General features: G+C 39.5%; 1 pseudogene; it reads left to right on the top strand.

The window, feature by feature from the left end:
* Positions 1 to 15,690: 15,690 nt before the first annotated feature.
* On the top strand, positions 15,691 to 15,760 carry LOC138828548 (U2 spliceosomal RNA; annotated as a pseudogene).
* The last annotated feature ends 3,472 nt before the right edge of the window (positions 15,761 to 19,232 follow it).

Genomic DNA, 19,232 nt, shown 5'->3' with positions numbered 1-19,232 from the left:
GTGTGACTTGCAAGCCCAGCATTGAAAGGGCAAGTTTAGAGGCAAGGTTAAAGAAAGCTGAGAGAAGGCACACAGAGAACTTTTATCTTCTCTTCACTATAGAAAATATTGTTCTTCCAGGCTCTTCCAGCACTGAATATAATGGTAAAAGTACATGTTTAGTAATTGTGTATTAGATAAATAAACAGCACCGTTCACCACAGAGTGAAAGATGGTACAGGCATGAAGGAAGTAGAAGAATGTACTTTGAGGACTGATGCAGCCACTGTGATGTGCCTGTATTTTATCCTTGCTGTAATGACTATGTGTTTCTAGATGGTTTCTACTCTTCTTGATCCTTTAAAGATAGGGTTGGTAAACCTCCACTCCCAAATATATGGTGAAATCAATATTTTGGGTCATTGTCTTTTTTTTCCCCCATCCTAGGGCTTGAACTCAGAGCCTGGATACTGTCCCTGAGTTAGTTTTTTTCTTGGGAGGGGGGTGTTTGTTTTGTTGTTTTTGTTTTTGTTTTGTTTTGTGTGCTCAAGGCTAGCATTCTACCACTTGAGCCACAGCTTTGCTTCTGAATTTTGGGGGGGGGGTGGTTAATTAGAGATAAAAGTCTCAGACTTGCCTGCCCAGGCTGGCTTTATAACACAATCCCCAGATCTCAGTCTCCTGAGTAGCTAGGATTACAGGTGCAAGCCACCAGCACCTGGCTCAGTTTCCTTTTAAATCATACAAAATGTTTGATTAAAAAAAAAAACTAGAACTTTTTGAATGCATTGCCTACTTGACAAAAGTGGAAAGAATTCAGAAAACTTGAAAACCAAGAGAAAACAGACACCCTGGGAAGGGAAAATGCACTGAAATCAGCTTTAACCCTACTTAGACCTGCTCGTGCTTTGGTACACTGAAAAGTTGTTAGGTGGTTGCCCAAGGAGAAAAGTATAAGAGATGAGTTTAAGGCCTCCCAAGGTGGAGAGTCCAAGAGGGCACCCCCATGCAAATGTGCAACCTTTAAGACCTAGACTAGGAGTGTAATACTGAGCAAGAAATTAACCTTCTTCACAGAACATTTCTACTGCAAAGAAGAGATTTCTTCTTCCATTTGTGCTAAAGGCAAAGATGGATAGGGACGATTATAGAAAGTCACCTAACTAATAATCACAACAGCTGACCCCAGTAGCAATACACTCATTAACTCTATCTCTATAATATTACAAAAATGAGACAAAAGGAAAAGGCTCACAGATGGCTGACAAGTCAACACAATCCTACCTGAAGAACACAGCTTTTACTTGGTCTACAAACAATTTCCACAGATTATTTCTAAGAAACACAAATTCACAGTCAAAAATACATCAACCTCAAAAATAATCTATGAGTTGCCCTGAAGAAATAACAGACAAGAACTAGACCTATAAAAATTCCAAATAGGGGGCTGGGAAGGTGACTCAGTGGTAGAGCGCATGCCTTGCATGCCAGATGCCCTGGGTTCGATTCCTCAGCACCACATAAGCAAAAAGAAAAAAGCCGGAAGTGGCACTGTGGCTCAGGTGGTAGAGCACTAGCCTTGAGCTGAAGAGCTGAGGGATAGCGCCCAGGCCCAGAGTTCAGGCCCCATGACCAGACCCCAAAAAAAAAAAAATTCCAAATACTGGAATGATCAGAGACTGGATTTTAAAATAATTAGTATATCTGAAGAAATAAAATAGTTGAAAACAAGAGAAAGGAACAAGAAACCAAAATAACTAAGTTGGGTTAAAAAAAATAAAGTAAAGGCTGGGAAGGTAGCTCATTGGTAGAGTACCTGCCTTGCATGCATGAGACCCTGGGTTTGATTCCTCAGCACCACATAAGCAAAAAGAAAAAAGCCGGAAGTGGTACTGTGGCTCCAGTGGTAGAGCGCTAGCCTTGAGCTGAAGAGCTGAGGGACAGCGCCCAGGCCCAGAGTACAAGTCCCATGACCAACCAAATAATAATAATAATAATAGTAATAATAAAGTAAGATATCTAGAAATGAAATGTATAAGTAAAACTTGAAGCTCAAGGAAGTTACTAATTTTTAGTTAGTCACATCCAAAGAGAGAATTGTTGAAATGGAAGCATATACTCAGAGAATGTCCAGAGGATAGTATTGAGATGAATAAATAAATAACAAACAGGAAATGAAAAGGTTGGAGAATAAAGTAAAACTATTTGTCATATATCTAATCAAAAAGACAATAGTCTTTCTCTTTTCCTCTTCTCCTCTACTCTCTAACTTTGTATTTTTTTTCTCCTATTCCTTCCTGTGTCTCACCAGTGGGAAAATTTCCACATAAAAGCTGCTCCATAGGGCCTACAAGGAACATGACAGAGCCCCAGCCATCCTGTAGAAAATGGGTGGAGGTTCAATGAATAGGGGCCCAGAGGGAATTTGATGTAAGCTTCTGTTGCCTATGCCAGAAGGGAACTGACTGGAGAATGGCTTATGATCTGAACAAGAGCAGACCTAAAATTTAGTCTCTGTACTTACCCTAGGGGTGGGAGCTCCAGCTCTCACCAGGGCTGAGATGCCAAATAATGGAACAAGAAAACGGTGAGACAAAGGACACAGGGCAAACCAATGCAACAGTGATATTCACAAGGCAACATGTTGGAAATGAACTTTACAGGGAGGGAGGGGACACTGGGGTGGAGGGAGGGAGGGAGTAACAGTGTTTGCCAAGAAATATACTCACTACCTTATGTATGTAACTGTAACCCATCTGTACATCACCTTGACAATAAAACTAAATTAAAATAGAGAAAATGAAGTAAAGACATCATCTGCAGTCTTTCAGAATCATTGACCAGTATAAATCCTCATGTTCTGAAAATCAAGCAAGTCCACTAGAGCTATCATAGTGAATACAATGCACACAAAGACATATACACAACACACACACACACACACACACACACACACACACACACACACACACACACACACAGCTATCAGGGAAAGACAAATTGCCTGCAAAGGGAAGAGCACTGAAAACAAAAACTGATTTCTCTAAAACAAAATGGGAAACTAGAAAACAATGGAATAATATTTTCAATGAGTTGAGAAAGTAATTGTTGACACAGAATTCACACACAACAAAATTAAGCTTTCAATATTTGATGTGACTTGAGACTATTTACTACAAGTAAAAGTCCACCAAAGGAAATTTTAAGACCCTTCCATACCCATGTTGAAATGCCTAGGGTAACTTTAATAGACATGTTGATTATAACTTCCAAGCCCACAGATGAATAAAAGTGAAAGGAGAGAAAAGGAAGAATATTAATCCAAGAAAAGGAAATATTTTTGCAATATCATGGCATATAGAAAGCACAAATATATATGACAAAAAATGCATCTTTTAGGCCAATAATCATAATACAAGAGAATGGATTAAATGTATCAAGTAAAAGAGATAGACTGTCATACAGAGGGAAACTCAAGCTCTATAGTTTTATAATATTTTTTAAAAAGAGAAGAATAACAAAAATAATGATCTTTTGGTGAGGCTGTGGAGAAATCAGAACACTCATATATTACTGGTAGGAATATAAAATGCTACATCCTCTTTGAAAAACAGCTCACAGTTTCTCACAAAGTTACAGTTTCATATGATACTGCAATTCTATTCTTAATCATACACCCAAGAATATGTAAAACTATATGCTCACAAACAAAACTAATAACATTGAGCATATATGATTTATGAATGTTCATATTAAAATAGCCAAAGAAAGGACATAATCCAAATATCCATCCACTAATGAATGATTACATAATAAAATGTGATGTACCTGTTGCAGGGGATATATTCTGCCATGAAGAATAAACTATAAGCTTGGCACAAGTGGCTCATGCTTATAATCCTAGCTACTCAGGAAGCTGAAATATGAAGGTTTTGTTTCAAAGCCAGTCCAGGTAAACAAATCTATAAAGACTGTTGTCACCAATTAACCAGCGAAATACTGAAACTGGAGATGTGACTCACATGGTAACACCAGCCTTAAGCAAAAACAAAAACTCAGGAAGAGTGCAAGGCTCAGAGTTCAAGCCTTTGTAATACAGGGTGGAGGACAACTATTTGACACCTGTAAATGGAGAGAAATAAAAACTTTTAACAGCAACAACTCTTAACAATGATTTCAAATATGAACAAATAGGTACTTAATAAAAGGAAACAAATGGAAATGGTGCTGTGGCTCAAATGGGAGAGCGCTAGCCTTGAGCAAAAGAAGCTCAGGGACAGTGCCAGGCCCAGATTTCAAGCCCCAGGACTGGCACTAAAAAAAAGAAAGAAAAGAATAGGATAGAATAGAAAAAGAAAGGAAACAAGTGATCAAGAAACATATGGAAAGGTGCTTCACTTCATTAGAAATCAAAGAACCTCTGGGCTCCAGTGGCTCATGCCTGTAATCCTAGCTACTCAGGAAGCTGTGACCTGGAGAGACAAGTTTTTAAGCCAGCCCAAGCAGAAAAGTCTGGGAGACTCCAGCTTCATTTAATTAGTATTAGAACACCAGCTGTGAGCAAGCAAAATGAGCAAGAGCTCAAGGCCTTGAATTTGAGCCCCAGTAAATAGCACAAATAAAGACAGACAGACAGACAGACAGACAGACAGGCAGGCAGGCAGGCAGGCAGGCAGGCAGGCAGACAGACAGACAGACAGACAGATAGATAGGTAGATAGATAGCTGGATGAAACCAGGTGATTTTTATCTAGAACTTTCAAGATTTTGCCACAATAAATGATGTGGCATCTCCTACAAAGATAAAATTTTAAATTAAAGAACAGAATTATGGCATCTGCAGCAAAATGGATGAAACTGGAGATCATCATATTAATGGAAGTGAGCCAAGTTCAGAAAGGGCAGCGTTTGTGCATTTTTTCTTATATGCAGAATCTAGAACAAAAAGAAAGGACAGAAAAAAGGAAGGAAAGAAGGAAGGAAGGAAGGAAGGAAGGAAGGAAGGAAAGAAAGAAAGAAAGAAAGAAAGAAAGAAAGAAAGAAAGAAAGAAAGAAAGAAAGAAAGAAAGAAAGAAAGAAAGAAAGAAGGAAGGAAGAAGGGAAGGAAGGAAGGAAGGAAGGAAGGAAGGAAGGAAGGAAGGAAGGAAGGAAGGAAGGAAGGAAGGAAGGAAGGAAGGAAGGAAGGAAGGAAAGAGAAAGAAAGAAAGGGCTGGGAAGGTGGCTCAGTGGTAGAGCGCTTGCCTTGCATGCATGAGGCCCTGGGTTTGATTCCTCAGCACCACATAAGCAGAAAAAAAAAAGCTGGCAGTGGCGCTGTGGTTCAAGTGGTAGAATGCCAGCCTTGAGCTGAAGAGCTGAGGGACAGCACCCAGGCCCAGAGTTCAGGCCCCACGACCAGACCCAAAAAAGAAAGAAAGAAAGAGTCCTGATTCCTTTCCCTTTTCTTTCCTTATATTGGGCCTAATTTTCTGAAATTTTTTTCAATACTAGACATTGCTATTTGTTCAGTCATACTACTCTATTTCTATCATGTGAAAAGAATCTTACTTCCATCAAGAATAGTTTCTACTGCCAGGCACTAGGATTTCACACCTGTTACCCTAGGTACTCACCAAGCTGAGGTTGGTAGGATAGGCCAGCCTGAGCAAAAATTCATGAGACCCCCACCCCCAACCTAGAAAATTAAACCTGGGAACAGTGGTACACACTTGTCATTTCAGCTATGTGAGAAGCATAAATAGTAGGATCTCAGTCCAGGTTAGCTTGGGCAAAAATATGACACTCTGAAAAGTAACTAAAGTGATAAGGACTCAAATGTAGATGTCTACCATTTGGGCCACAAATATGTCTCAAGTGTAGAAAGCTTGTCTAGCAAACATAAGGCTCTAAATTCAAACTCTAGTATGAGATGGGGGTAAGGATGGAGGGAGAGAAGAAGGAAGGGAGAGAATACAAGAAAAACAATATGGAAAAACAAGTATGAGAGAAAAGGTAAAGGCAAACAGTGGTCTCTGCCCTAGGCCTGCTTGGGAGACAGGAGGCCTGTGGCTCTGAGAAGCCTGTTATTGTGGTTAAAGAAAATGACACTTAGATGGCAGAACTCCGCTGCCCCTCCCCCCCCATGTCAAAATCCTTAGCTGCTTAAAAGTACCCCCAGCTTGTGGTGATCAATGTTCCCTCTGAGAAGTGAGAGGGACCCCAGACCTCATGGGGCAATCTGAGCTAACATGTCTGTTAGCCACCTTGGGGAATCCAGCCTTCACACTCCTATCAGATGCTCCATGGTATAGAGAGTACATAGAGAAGTTCTGTGGATCCTGGAGTTCCCTGAGGATGGGGGGATGTGGACTTCCCACTGCTCTGTCCTTGGAGGAGCTTCTGCACCTGGGCTGGGTATTCCCTGAAGCTCCCCTCCCTGTGGAGTAGGAGTTAGAAACCCTGAAAAACATATGCCCAGAGGCCCCATTAGAGAACATGGTGACTTGGGGATGCAACTGTGCCCCAAGATGGATCAGGGGAAGATCCCTATAGCTTGACAGCCTGATGATGGAGCCATTTACATGGTGTCTTACTCAGGATGGGCTCCAATGTGACACCTTGGTGAATGAAACAAGCCCTCAGTAGTGGGTTCTGTGTAAAGTCCTACTTTGTAAATCTTCAGTAAAAGCTCTCAGAGGTAGATTGTACATAGAGTATAAATTCTGTTGTTTTCTCTGCAGGGAAGGTTCAAATGCCAGGGTTTTATATCACTGAATGTTTCTTCTCACTCATCTCACCTGAATATTTGTTTACCTCATCAGCAAGGCTAAATGTGTCACACTATGCAACACCAAAGGTTCAAATGCCAGGGTTTTATATCACTGAATGTTTCTTCTCACTCATCTCACCTGAATATTTGTTTACCTCATCAGAAAGGCTAAATGTGTCACACTATGCAACACCTTAGTCACTTGTGCAACACCTTGCACAATACACTGTTGTAGGTCCCAGTCATGGCATTTGTCACTCCATAGATTGTTCAGGAGAAGGAGACATTGTTTTGCCACTGTTCTATTTTTAAATGCTAGAACATTGTCAATGTCCAGTAAACGAATGAGATGTGTGTGTGTGTGTGTGTGTGTGTGTGTGTGTGTGTGCATGAAGAAGAAGAAATGAAAAGAGGGGAGAAGAAGGAAAAGAGGGAGGAAGGAAGGGCTCTAACTTAAGTCTCAGCTATATCTATAACAGAACTTCACACATATCTGAGCATGTCTGAGAGACAATTATGGAGCCAGAGCAGGAATATATTTTTATGAAAAAAACTGATGTATCATCTGAAAACAAGCAAATAAAAATGCATCTTTTGGTTACCAGGGGTGAGAGAAAACAAATTTGACCATAAGTGTTGGATAACCTTAAGGACAGCATCCCATTTGTCAACTCCCATTTGTCCATTCTCCATGAGTTCATGGAGAATTGGACATTGCTATAAGTAAAACTTGAAGTGAATATCTACTATAAATTCCAGGAAGCCATGACAGGGAGCACTTCTTTAGAACTGGAGTAAGTTATCATGTGACAAGGAGAGCAGCAGCCTGGGGCAGAGAACTAAGTCATCTTGGCAATGACCCCAGGACCCAAGGACTCTAGCATGGCCCCAAAGTGGCAGTGCTGGGCAGGAGGCAGCACCACACACAAAGGTAATAGTGTCCAGGTGCCAGCAACTGATCTCACAGGAGTAAAGGACTTGGGAGGAAATAGCACCTGAAGCAGAAGAGGAGAGAGTGAGGGATGAGTCAACAGCTGTGAAGACTGGAGAGTTGAGTCCCAGGATTCAGCAGAGATTGGGGGGGCCTTGGGAGGAGGAGGGTGGTTCTGTGGAGTATGTGTATACTTTTCATATAGAAGCAAGAGCCTGGCAAAGTTGTGCTTTTTAATTGTGACTGATTTTACCCACAGTCTGAAAATATAGAAGCTTTAGATTCAAAAGTTTAAAAAAGGAGTATATGCAAAATAATCAATAGACTATGATGGTGCTGAAAAAGACACATTATAAATGACTTTTAATACCAATGTGGCTTGTTTTAAGGAGTGAAACTCCAGAGCGTGCCCCCAGAGCTGTTTTATGGTCCCCTTCATCACAAACATGGCACTTTGGAGATGCTATTCTGTGGGATCTGATTAATGAGATTCTTTGACCATAGGGCCACTTGGAAACTACAGAAATCCTCTGAGGGGTTCATCAATGCCCTGGGCCTTCTGGAGGCATTTAACTAGCCACCTGGAGAATTCTCCTGTCTCGAGACAATTATTGTACAGCAAGGAAGAAAGAAATGTGCCCCAGGTTTCAACCACAGTCAAATTCACTGGAGTCAATAAACATCTTATGAGCTCTACAGCTGCCACAGATCAGTTAAGCACCAGATTTTATTCTTTAGTGATTGCTCTTTCCCTGTGCCAAACAGCGTGTAGGTGTAGCCAAAATTCATATGTCCCAGATGCCATGGTCCTAAGTCTCTTTTCAGGACTTCATTTCTGAAATACACTTGCTCAATATTTATTGGAAATGACTGTGACTGTAGGAAGGAAATTTAGCTAAATACTGATCAGAGAAATGTTATTAAAATGTATTCAGCTTGCAAATGCATTTATCTAATTATTTAAAGTTCTCAGTAAAGAATTGCATAAAAAAGATTTGTATTCATTTCATAGGGATATTCTTTAAACAGATTTAAAATCATTTCACTGAAAATGTCAAAATATTGATTGTGTTACTTTGTGTATATATTATACCTGTAAATCTGGGGGGAGGGGTTATGTGGGCTATTGCTGGTTTTGGTTTGGGCTTTTTGGCCCAGGTTCATTGCCATTTGAGATCCTCCTGCCTCAGCTTTCCAAATGCGAGAATTACAAATGTGTGACACCATGGTCAGCTATAATTATTTTTCAGTCTTGGCCCTGTGACCATAGACCTGTACCATATTTAACTCTTCTGAACCTTATTTTTCTCATCTACAAAACAGGAGAAAATCTATTCACATACCATTATTTTTTAAAAATACATATATCCATAGTGCTTAGAGAACTGCCTGGCACACAGTTTTCACCAAATATATATTATGTTTTTTGTGCTTGCCTGTCCTGGGACTTGAACTCAGCACCTGGGGACCATCCTGAGCTGTTTTGCTCAAGGCTAGCACTCTACCACTTGAAATACAGATTCACTTCTGGCTTTTTGCTGGTTAATTGGAGGTAAGAGTCTCATAAACTTTCTTGCCCAGGATTGCTTCGAACGAACCATGATCCTCAGATCTCAGCCCCCAAAGTACCTAGGATTAGAGGTGTGAGGATTATAGGTACCCAGCCTATCTCTTATTTTTAAGATAAATATTTCTCCACTTTCCCAGACAAGTGCACTTAATTCTAGATATTACATACACACTAAAGGGCAGACTCAGCACCCAGTAGGGCAACCCTGCCTTGAGCCTGATGGCTGGCCTGTCTGCTTTCTTTCCTTCCTTCCTTCCTTCCTTCCTTCCTTCCTTCCTTCCTTCCTTCCTTCCTTCCTTCCTTCCTTCCTTCCTTTCCTCCCTCCTCCCTTCCTCCCTTCTTTTCTAATTAGTTTTGTGATAAGGTCTTGCACTTATGCCTGGGCCAGCCTGTACCACCATGCCACCTGGCTTAGTTATTGGTTGAGATGGGAGCCCTATTAACCCCTCCTGCCCTAATGTCTCTAAATGGCAATCCTCCTAAATTGCTGGAAGTACAAGAATGAGCCATTGTGCCTGCCTTGAGTTTTCCATTAAAGTAAGTCGCTCGTGTTTGAGCTGGGCAGCCTAGACCCTCTTACTTCCTTTTGAATCTTGGATGTACCCCACCCCCACCCATCTGACAAACCACAGCTTCCGTGTGCCACACCTAGGATACTTCTTTCCAGCCTGCCTGTCAAGGGAACAGCAACTTCAGAGCTGGAAGAGAGAAGAGTGCCTGAGCATTTACCTCCCTGGCCCCAATATACATATGCTACACACACACACACACACACACACACACACACACACACACACACACACACACACACACACACACACACACACACACACACACACACACACACACACACACACGCCCTGCATTAAATCAAGTTCACTCCAATGCTTAATTTATACTTTAGAGCACCCTTTTACAACCCAATTGGAGCTGCCCTTGGTGGGACATTGCCTGAAATCTCACCCTTACGTGACTTCTTAACCATTGCCCTCTGGAAACACCTCCTTAATAAATTCCTACTTTGGGTCCTGTTTCTGGGAAATTCAACTTAAGACCCTTCCTACGAGTGAAATTATCATTACCTTTAGCCATCCTGCAGGCAGGTAGGTCACTAGCATCCTTTCCCTCCTATTGAAGCAGGAATTTTTTTTTTTTTTTTTTTTGGTCATGGGGCTTGAATTCTGGGCCCGAGCACTGTCGCTCAGCTCTTCAGCTCAAAGTGAGCTCTCTACCACTTGAACCATAGCACCATTTCTGGTTTTCTAGTGGTTATTGGAGATAAGAGTCTCACAGACTTTCTTGCCTGGGCTGGCTTTGAACTGTGATCCTCAGATCTCAACTTCCTGAGTAGCTAGGATTACAGGCATGAGCCACCAGCGCCCAGCACTGGAATCTTTTAAAAGCCTATGTCTGGTCATCTTATGTGGCCTGGTTTGTGTTCTATTGGATAAATGCCCAAGAATGGAATTGCTGGGTCATAGGGAAGCTCTATGTTTAGTCTTTTGAGAAACCTCCATACTGCTATCCAGAGATGTTGAACAAGTTTAAATTCCCACCAAAAGTATAGTATCATTCCCTTTTGGCCACATCCCCACCAGAATTTGTTAGTGCTCTTGATTATAGCCATTCTAACTTGGGTCAGGTGGAATCTCAAAGTAGTTTTGATTTACATTCTTTTATGGCTAGACATGTTGAACAGTTTACCATGTCCATTACAGCATGGTTTTACCATAGCCAAGATATGGAATCAATCCAGAGGCCCCTCAGTGAATGAAAGGATCAAGAAAATGTGGTACATATACACAACGAATTCCATTCTTCCATCAGAAAGAATGATATTGTACCATTCATAAGGAAATAGAATGACTTGGAAAAAATATTAAGTGAAGTAAACCAGACTCAAAGAAATATAACTTGCATAGTTTCCCTCATTTGTGGTGACTAGAATGTGACTATAAATCTACAAGTAAACACACTGGATAGTAAAAAAAAAAAAAAAAAAAAAAAAAAGAATACATAGATAGACAGACAGATAGATATCCCCTGGGATATGATAAATTATACAGGTCTCTAGATAGTCACACAGTGAGACCAAAGGAGGGTATTCATGGGAGCAAATCACAAAGGCTTAATGACAACGAGCATATTATGTATAAAACAATATTTTATGAAATGAACTCCAAGAAATGGAAACAAGAGATCTTTTGTTGCTGTTGCTGCTGTTGTAGCTGTCTTTTCCTTTTGTCTTGTTTGTTAGCTTGTCTTTGGGAGGGGAAGTAGGGGCACAGAAAAAGAGGGACATAGGGTGAACAAATACAGTAGTGGTACTCACTAGACTCACTATGTGGAAAATGAACTGTACAACTTGTGGATGGGGATGGGAGGGAAAAAGTGGGGGAGAGCAAGGGAAGGGGTAACATGGTTCAAAAAGAAATGTGTTCATTACCTGACTTATTAACTGAAACCCCTCAGTATATCACTTCTACAATAACAATATGTTTTTTAAAAGACATGACAAAAATAATAATGCCCTATTGTTCTGTGACCGTCTATACTGACTGAAAAGATCATTATTTTTTCTGATTGTATAATCACTCCATCAGAAACAAAAGCCTGCATCTGTTTTAGATTTCACATTTAAGTGTCATTCCTAATGACTTCATTTACTTAGTATCTCTGTAAAGACTCCAAATGGACTCACATTGTGGGATACTGGAGGTTGGGCTTCAGCATTAGAATGTTGGACAACACCACCAACCATTAAATGTCCCCAGGAGCCCCTCAATGTGGCTTCCATCCCCTCAGATACCACAGACATATGTGTCAACACTGAGGAAGACAGATTCATTCATTCATTCCTCCAAATGTTTCAGTGTATCCACTGATAATATGCAAAATGTATATCAGGTATTTACTTTTTGCTTGTAGATTACAGTTTCTGGAAACTCCAGAATGAACTGCTGGCCAGTTGTTACAGAAAAACAAGACCCAAAGCCATGCACTGGTGGCTCACACCTGCAATCCTAGCTTTTCAAGAGACTGTGATCTGATAGTCTTGGTTCAAAGCCATCTAGACAAGAAATCTGTGAGATTTTTATCTCCAATTACCCACCAAAAAGCCAGAAGTAGAGTTGTGGCTCAAATAGTAGGGCACCAGCTTTGAGTGAAAAAGCTAAGGGACAGTACCAATGTCCTAAGTTCAAGCCCCAGTATTCACACACATACACACACACAGGACCCCCAGAGAGAATGGATGAATTCTGACAAGTAAAGGAATGGACCGAAGGGAGTGGCTGTGGCCTATTTTCCCCCCAGGTTCATTGAGGGGAAATTGACAAATAAAATTTGTATATATACTTAGGCAAACATAGACATTGTAGGGTAACTATATACCTAGGCTCTCTCTCTCTCTCTCTCTCTCTCTCTCTCTCTCTCTCTCTCACACACACACACACACACACACACACACACACACACACACACACACACAGCCTGTTGCTCCTAGGCTGTAAACCTGTACAGCTTGTTACTGTGCTCAGTTCTGCAGGCAGTTGGAACACAATGGTAAATATATGTGTATCATGTATCTAAATATATCTAAACATGAAAAGGTACAATAAAAGTACTAGGCCATAGGAGTTTCTCAGCCCTATTATATCACAGGGTCAATAGCTGACCAAGACCTCATTGGTAGCTCATCCTGTGCTGTATGATTTCACTTATAATGTGGAATCTAAACCAGGGATTGGTGTGTGGGTGTGTGGGTGTCTTTTTTTCACACTGTACTCTGCTTCAGTAAGAGACTAGGCTGAATTATATGTGTGTAGGTCAGCTGAAAGTCAATGCAATATTGAGAAGTTTGCTTAGAGTGATTCCACTTGTACACCATTTACTCTCCTCCTTACAAAAGTTTATTTTGATACTTTGGTTCTTTAAACAGAAAAGCTATTTAAAGAAAACAATTTTCCCTCCATGGCAATGTAATTGTTCAGCTATGGTAAGAAAGAAACAACACTTTCAGGAAACTAGGCAAGTTAAGCTCCAAATCCTTTCAACACTTCGGACAATTCTCTCCTTCCATCACTTATAATTAAATTCTTTTTTTGTCACTCTCAACAGGAGCAAGTCTCTTTTAGATTGGGAGTTAATAAAATTGTTATTCATTTTCTTCTGCTTGACTCTGCAAACTTCTACAAATACCTCAGGAATGGTTTGACCAAGTCAAAACAAAGGTTTGTTTTTCTATCTCTAAGCCCTCAAAAATGTACTAATCACTAAGTAAGCAGATGTAGGCATCTAATTTACCTAAGTTAGAAGTAGTATTTTAAAAATAAATTAAGCTAAATCCTATTAAACAGTCAATGCCTGTTTGCCCCTCAAGGTCAGTGTTTTGGCTTGGTGCCTATCTAAATTATTGCCAGATTTCACTAAAGGGAAAATTAGAGTAATTTATACTTGGGGTTCTGATTCTCTTGTTGTTGCTGTTGATAATCTGTGCTAATCCTTTTGTAATTCCAGTCTTGAGCAGCAGAAGGAAGAAATGAGACTGGATTAGCTCTGTATCAATGATCCAAAGGCTCCTTTCCTGTTCTCACATTATGGATGGGCTAAATCTCTACAATGGCCTTAAGTCTATACAACCTCAGAAAAATAATTTCTTGAAAGACTGAGAGAAAATGAGGGAGGAGTGACACTGTTCAAAAAGAAATAGACTCATTACCTGTATTAATTAACTGTAACCCCTCTGTACATTACCTTTCCAAGAAAAAAATAATTTCTTTTCATTTTGTAATGTCAAAAGGCTCTCATTCTCCCTCAACAGCAGCAAATGTGCTTAGATGGCCACATCACCATCCAAAGAATACTGACAGGAAAAAAATTAGATATCCAATACGGACTATTCATTTTTAGTAGCTTGCAAGTATTATTCTTAGTTCACTGACCATTAGAGAGGTAAGGTGATGCTATCTCTTAACGCCCAGAAGACTTTCATTATTTTGTTTTAGAGTAAAATGTCTTCAGTGCCAATTAATTATAATAAACAGAAGACTGACAAAAAGAAAACTATCCCCTGCTGGGAACAACAAAGAGAGAAGTTAACCATTACAAAATAACAATTTTGCAGGAAATTATGTCACTGATACAAAAGTTATTGGTTAACTAGAGTCAAGTTTCTAGAATTAATGGAAAGAGTGGCTTTAATGAACTATGATGTTGGGATAGCATTCAAAGTTTAGAAATTCTAACTCAAAAAAATCCTAATAAACAATAAAACCATGACTAGCTTGGGGAGTACTAGGGTATTATGAAGGATAGACATCTTAATATTTGCTACTTTTGCAGATCAGTTTATAAACTTATTTATAAGCTAATGGCACAATGTAATGTTATTCAACTCCTTGGCTTTATAACTAACTTAATCATTTCCCAGTAACTTTTTCAGAGGAATCAGTAAACCTCTACCACTTAGAGATTTAAAATATCATACTGGAGCTGAGTGCCTGGGGCCCACGCCTATAATTCTAGCTACTCAGGAGACTAAGACGTGAAGATCATAGTTCAAATCCAGCCCAGGTAGGAAAGTTTATGAGATTCTTATTTTCAATTATGCACCCCAAAGCTGGAAGTGGAGTTGTAAGTCAAGTGGTAGAGGGCTATCTTTGAGCAAAAGGAGCTCAAGAATAGTGCTCAGACCCTGAGTTCAAGCCCAAAGATCATCGTGTGCATGCATGTGCCCAAATGACATTTTGAAGCATCTCTGAAATTAAAGGTATTAAGAATATTGAATGTCAGGGAAATGAACCCTTAGATATGTATTTTAAGGTTTTTTTTCTTTCATGCATGTGTTTCTAACGCATTTATAAGATTATCTCTTTGTTGCTTTGTATGTCCCTCCCCCACAGTATAACCCCTGCTTTCACTATATTTGATGTCAGTATAACTTGAGGAGGAGACGGGGAAAAACCAGTTGTTTAAGGATACAGGTGGACCTGTTGCAACAATGAAAAGTACAAGTTGTCATGTCCAAAACGAGCTTTACAACGTCGGTGTGGGGGGGGGGCGGAATGGGGGGGAAGGAGAAGGATTGGGATTGGGGGGAAGGGGGGAGGCTGGGAAGGGATGTGAAGGGTAAACAAAAGGAGGAGGCTGCAATGCTGGGTAAGAAATGTACGCATTATCCTGCCCATGTAATTGTAACCCCTCTGTACAGTATGTTCACAAATAAAATAAAATAAAATAAAATAAAAAAGAATATTGAAAACACAATAAAACCTTAACCTCATAATAACCCAGAATGTTCTTATCCCTACCTATGATTTTTAACTACGAGATTCACTTGACTTTGAAAGAAACAACAAAATAAGTTATATCAAAATTTTACTTATGCCCCAAATTTTACTTATACCCAAAAGAGAAAGGAAGAAACAAATATCACATTTCATTTCTTCAATGATGCAATTTTATCACTTCTCAGCCTTTTGGCTAAGATCAAGTGTAGTATCAATGATGCACATTTTTTTTTAACAATCTTCAGATCTCCCAAATCAGAATACATCTTACAGTTGGTGATGTTTGCAATGAATGGCCAGGCAATGACATTGTTGTGGTCCATAAGCCAGTACAACTTGGTTGTACTGTTAACATTGGCTCCGTGTTATCTGAGATATGTACACACTTACTATCTTATATATTAACTATCGTTGACATTTTTCAGATGAATAATAATTTCCCATATTTAAGGGGTAGAGTGTAAAACTTCAGTACATGTATGCAAGGTGGAAGGTGATCAGATGACTGTACTAGAATATCAAACATCTATCATTTCTTCATGTTGGAAATAATCAAGATCTTCTGGACTAGCTTTTTGAAATAACTAATTGCTGTAATTCATAATTATCCTACAGCATTATACATCATTAGCAGTTTTTCCTCCTATCCAACTTCATTTCTGCATTCATTAACCAATAGGGTTTTTTTTTCTTGTTACAGGCAGTACTGGAGTTTGAACTCAAGTAATGGAACTTGTGAGACTTAAAGCATATTACAATTATACAATTGTTTTTTGATGCACACTTAAGGTCTAGTATCTTCACAAATCAAATTTTCAATCTTGATTTTCTTTTTTAGTGGTACTGAGGTCTGAACTTGGGCCTTGTGCTAGGCAGAAGCTCTACAACTGAGGTACATTCCTAGTCTTTCGGGGCTTTTCAGTTGTTTTTCTCTATAGCTGGGGAGACAGCCATGAACCATGACTGCTTAGCTCATTTGTTGTGACCGGGAAATGGAGGAGTCTTGCAACCTTTTTGCCCAAGCTGGTTTGAGTTACAATCCTCCCAATCTCTATTTTTGAGTGGCAAAGATTATAGGTATGAGCCACAGTGCCCCATAAAAAGAATTTTAAACATTTTGACACAATTGAAATCATATTTATTTATTTATGTGTGTACTACTACGGGAGCTTGAAACTCACTGCTTTAAGCTTTCACTCACTCATGGCTGGAGCTCTACCATTTGATCCACATCTCCATTGCAACATCTGGCTTTTTGCCAGTTAATTAGAAATAAGAGTCTCATGGAATTGCCTGCCCAGAATGGCTTTGAACCATGATCCTCAGCCTCCTGAGTAGTTACAATTATAAACATCAGCCACTGGCTCCCAATTTCACAAATAAAATCTTTTTTTATTATTTTATTTTATTTGTGAACATATTGTACAGAGGGGTTACAATTACATGGGCAGGATAATGCATACATTTCTTACCAAGCATTGCAGCCTCCTCCTTTGTTTACCCTTCACATTCCTTCCCAGCCTCCCCCCTCCCCCCAATCCTCCCTCCCCCCTCCCTCCCCCCCCCCCCCGCATCAACATTGTAAAGCTCGTTTTCGACATGACAACTTGTACTTCTCATTGTTGCTACAAGTCCACCTGTATCCTTAAACGACTGTTTTTCCCCATCTCCTCCACAAGTTATACTGACATCAAATATAGTGAAAGCAGGGGTTATACTGTGGGAGAGAGACATACAAAGCATCAAAGAAATAATCTTATAAATACGTTAGAAACACATGCATGAAAGAAAAAAATGTTAAAATACATATCTAAGGGTTCATTTTCCTAACATCACATTATCTGACCTTTTCCGCTTGACTCATACATATACTAGATATTGCAAATAAGGGAAACCATGGGACCTATGTTTCTTTGGGCCTGGCTTACTTCATTTAATATAATTTTTTCCAAGCCTTTCCATTTCCTAACAAATGGGGCAATGTCATTCTTTCTGATGGAGGCACAGAATTCCATTGTGTATATATACCACATTTTCTTGATCCATTCATCTACTGAGGGGCATCTGGGTTGGTTCCATATCTTAGCTATGGTAAATAATGCTGCAATAAACATAGTTGTGCTGGTAGCTTTAGTGGTCTTGTTTGTAAACATTTGGGTAAATGCCCAAAAGTGGGATTGCTGGGTCATAGGGGAGCTCTATGTGAAGTCTTTTGAGGAACCTCCATACTGCTTTCCAAAGTGGTTGAACAAGTTTACATTCCCACCAACAATGAAGTAAGGTTCATGTCTGTCCACATCCCCTCCAGCATCTGTTGTTGTTAGAGTTCTTGATTTTTGCCATTCTAACTGGAGTGATATCTCAATGTTGTTTTGATTTGCATTTCTTTTATGGCTAGAGATGTTGAGCATTTCTTCATGTGTTTATTGGCCATCCTTCTTTCTTCTTCAGAGAAGTTTCTCTTTAAGTCATTAGGCCACTTATTTATTGGGCAGTAGTTTCTTTGAGGATTTGTTGTTGGGGGATTTAATTTTTTGAGTTCCAAGTATATTTTAGATATGAGACCCTTGTCCATTGTATGGCTAGTGAAGATCTTCTCCCAATCCGTGGGCTTTCTATTGATCTTGCTAGCTATGTCCTTTGCCATGCAGAAGCTCTGCAACTACATGCAATCCCATTTGTGCAACCTTTCTTTGATTTGCACAAATAAAATCTTTAAGAAACACTACCTTACACTTAGTACCTTCGTAATATGCCCACAAATACTATAATAAAAAAAGAAATTTCACATCTAATCAGCAGTCACCATACACTGTGTGTTTTCTTCAAAGTAGCACTTATATTTTGAGAAATTTCCTTAAAACATTTGTGGATTGCTGCTACAGGAAACATTAGATTCATGAGTTCAAACAGTGGCAGGTGGTATGAACTTATGTCATAAAAATCGGTATGACTTAGAATATTAATGTATAATCTAATATGTCTTATAAATTGCCTGCATCATTATACTCTCCAACAGCATCTATTAATATAGTTAAGAAATAAGAAAAGCTAGGAAGAGTGCTCCACCATGTGGCCAAATTCTTTGGAACTCAAAAAATGAGGGGAAACTGCCTCTTAGAATTTCAGGACCCCAGAGAAACCCAGCAGCTGTCACTCAGAAAGTTGGGCTTTGGGGATGATCAACACAAACCAAAGGCAAAAATAAATTAGCATTTTTTTTAGCTCATAAAGACATAAAGATTTTTCAAAGATTAAAATAAAATTTGTTTTGCAAATGTATTGAGCTTTCATTAACACAAATGAACAGGATTCTCTGTGATATTTCCCATGCACACATACAAAATGAGTTTGGAGGGCTGGGAAAGTGCCTTAGTGGTAGAGTGCTTGCCTAGCATACATGAAGCCTTGGGTTCAATTCCTCAGTACCACATAAACAGAAAAAGCTGGAAGTGGCACTGTGGCTCAAGTGATTGAGTGCTAGGTTTGAGCAAAAGAAGTTCCGGGACAGTGCCCAGGCCTTGAGTTCAAGCCCAGGACTGGCAAAAAGAAACGCAAACAGAAAAAGAAAAAGAAAAAAATGAATTTAAAAAACTTTCATGTCTATTATACCAACTTAAAAAGGAAAATACCAACTTAAAAAGGGTGTATCTTCTTAAAAAAAAAAACAAAAATGGTCTTGGGTTCAATGGTTCTATTATTAATGTAAAATATA

The sequence above is a fragment of the Dipodomys merriami genome, unplaced genomic scaffold (genome assembly GCF_024711535.1).
Source record: "Dipodomys merriami isolate MVZ:Mamm:240054 unplaced genomic scaffold, mDipMer1.0.p SCAF_16, whole genome shotgun sequence".
NCBI classification, from domain to species: Eukaryota; Metazoa; Chordata; class Mammalia; order Rodentia; family Heteromyidae; genus Dipodomys; species Dipodomys merriami.
The sequence above is the reverse complement of the archived record's forward strand: the minus strand, read 5'-3'. Positions and strand labels throughout refer to the sequence as shown.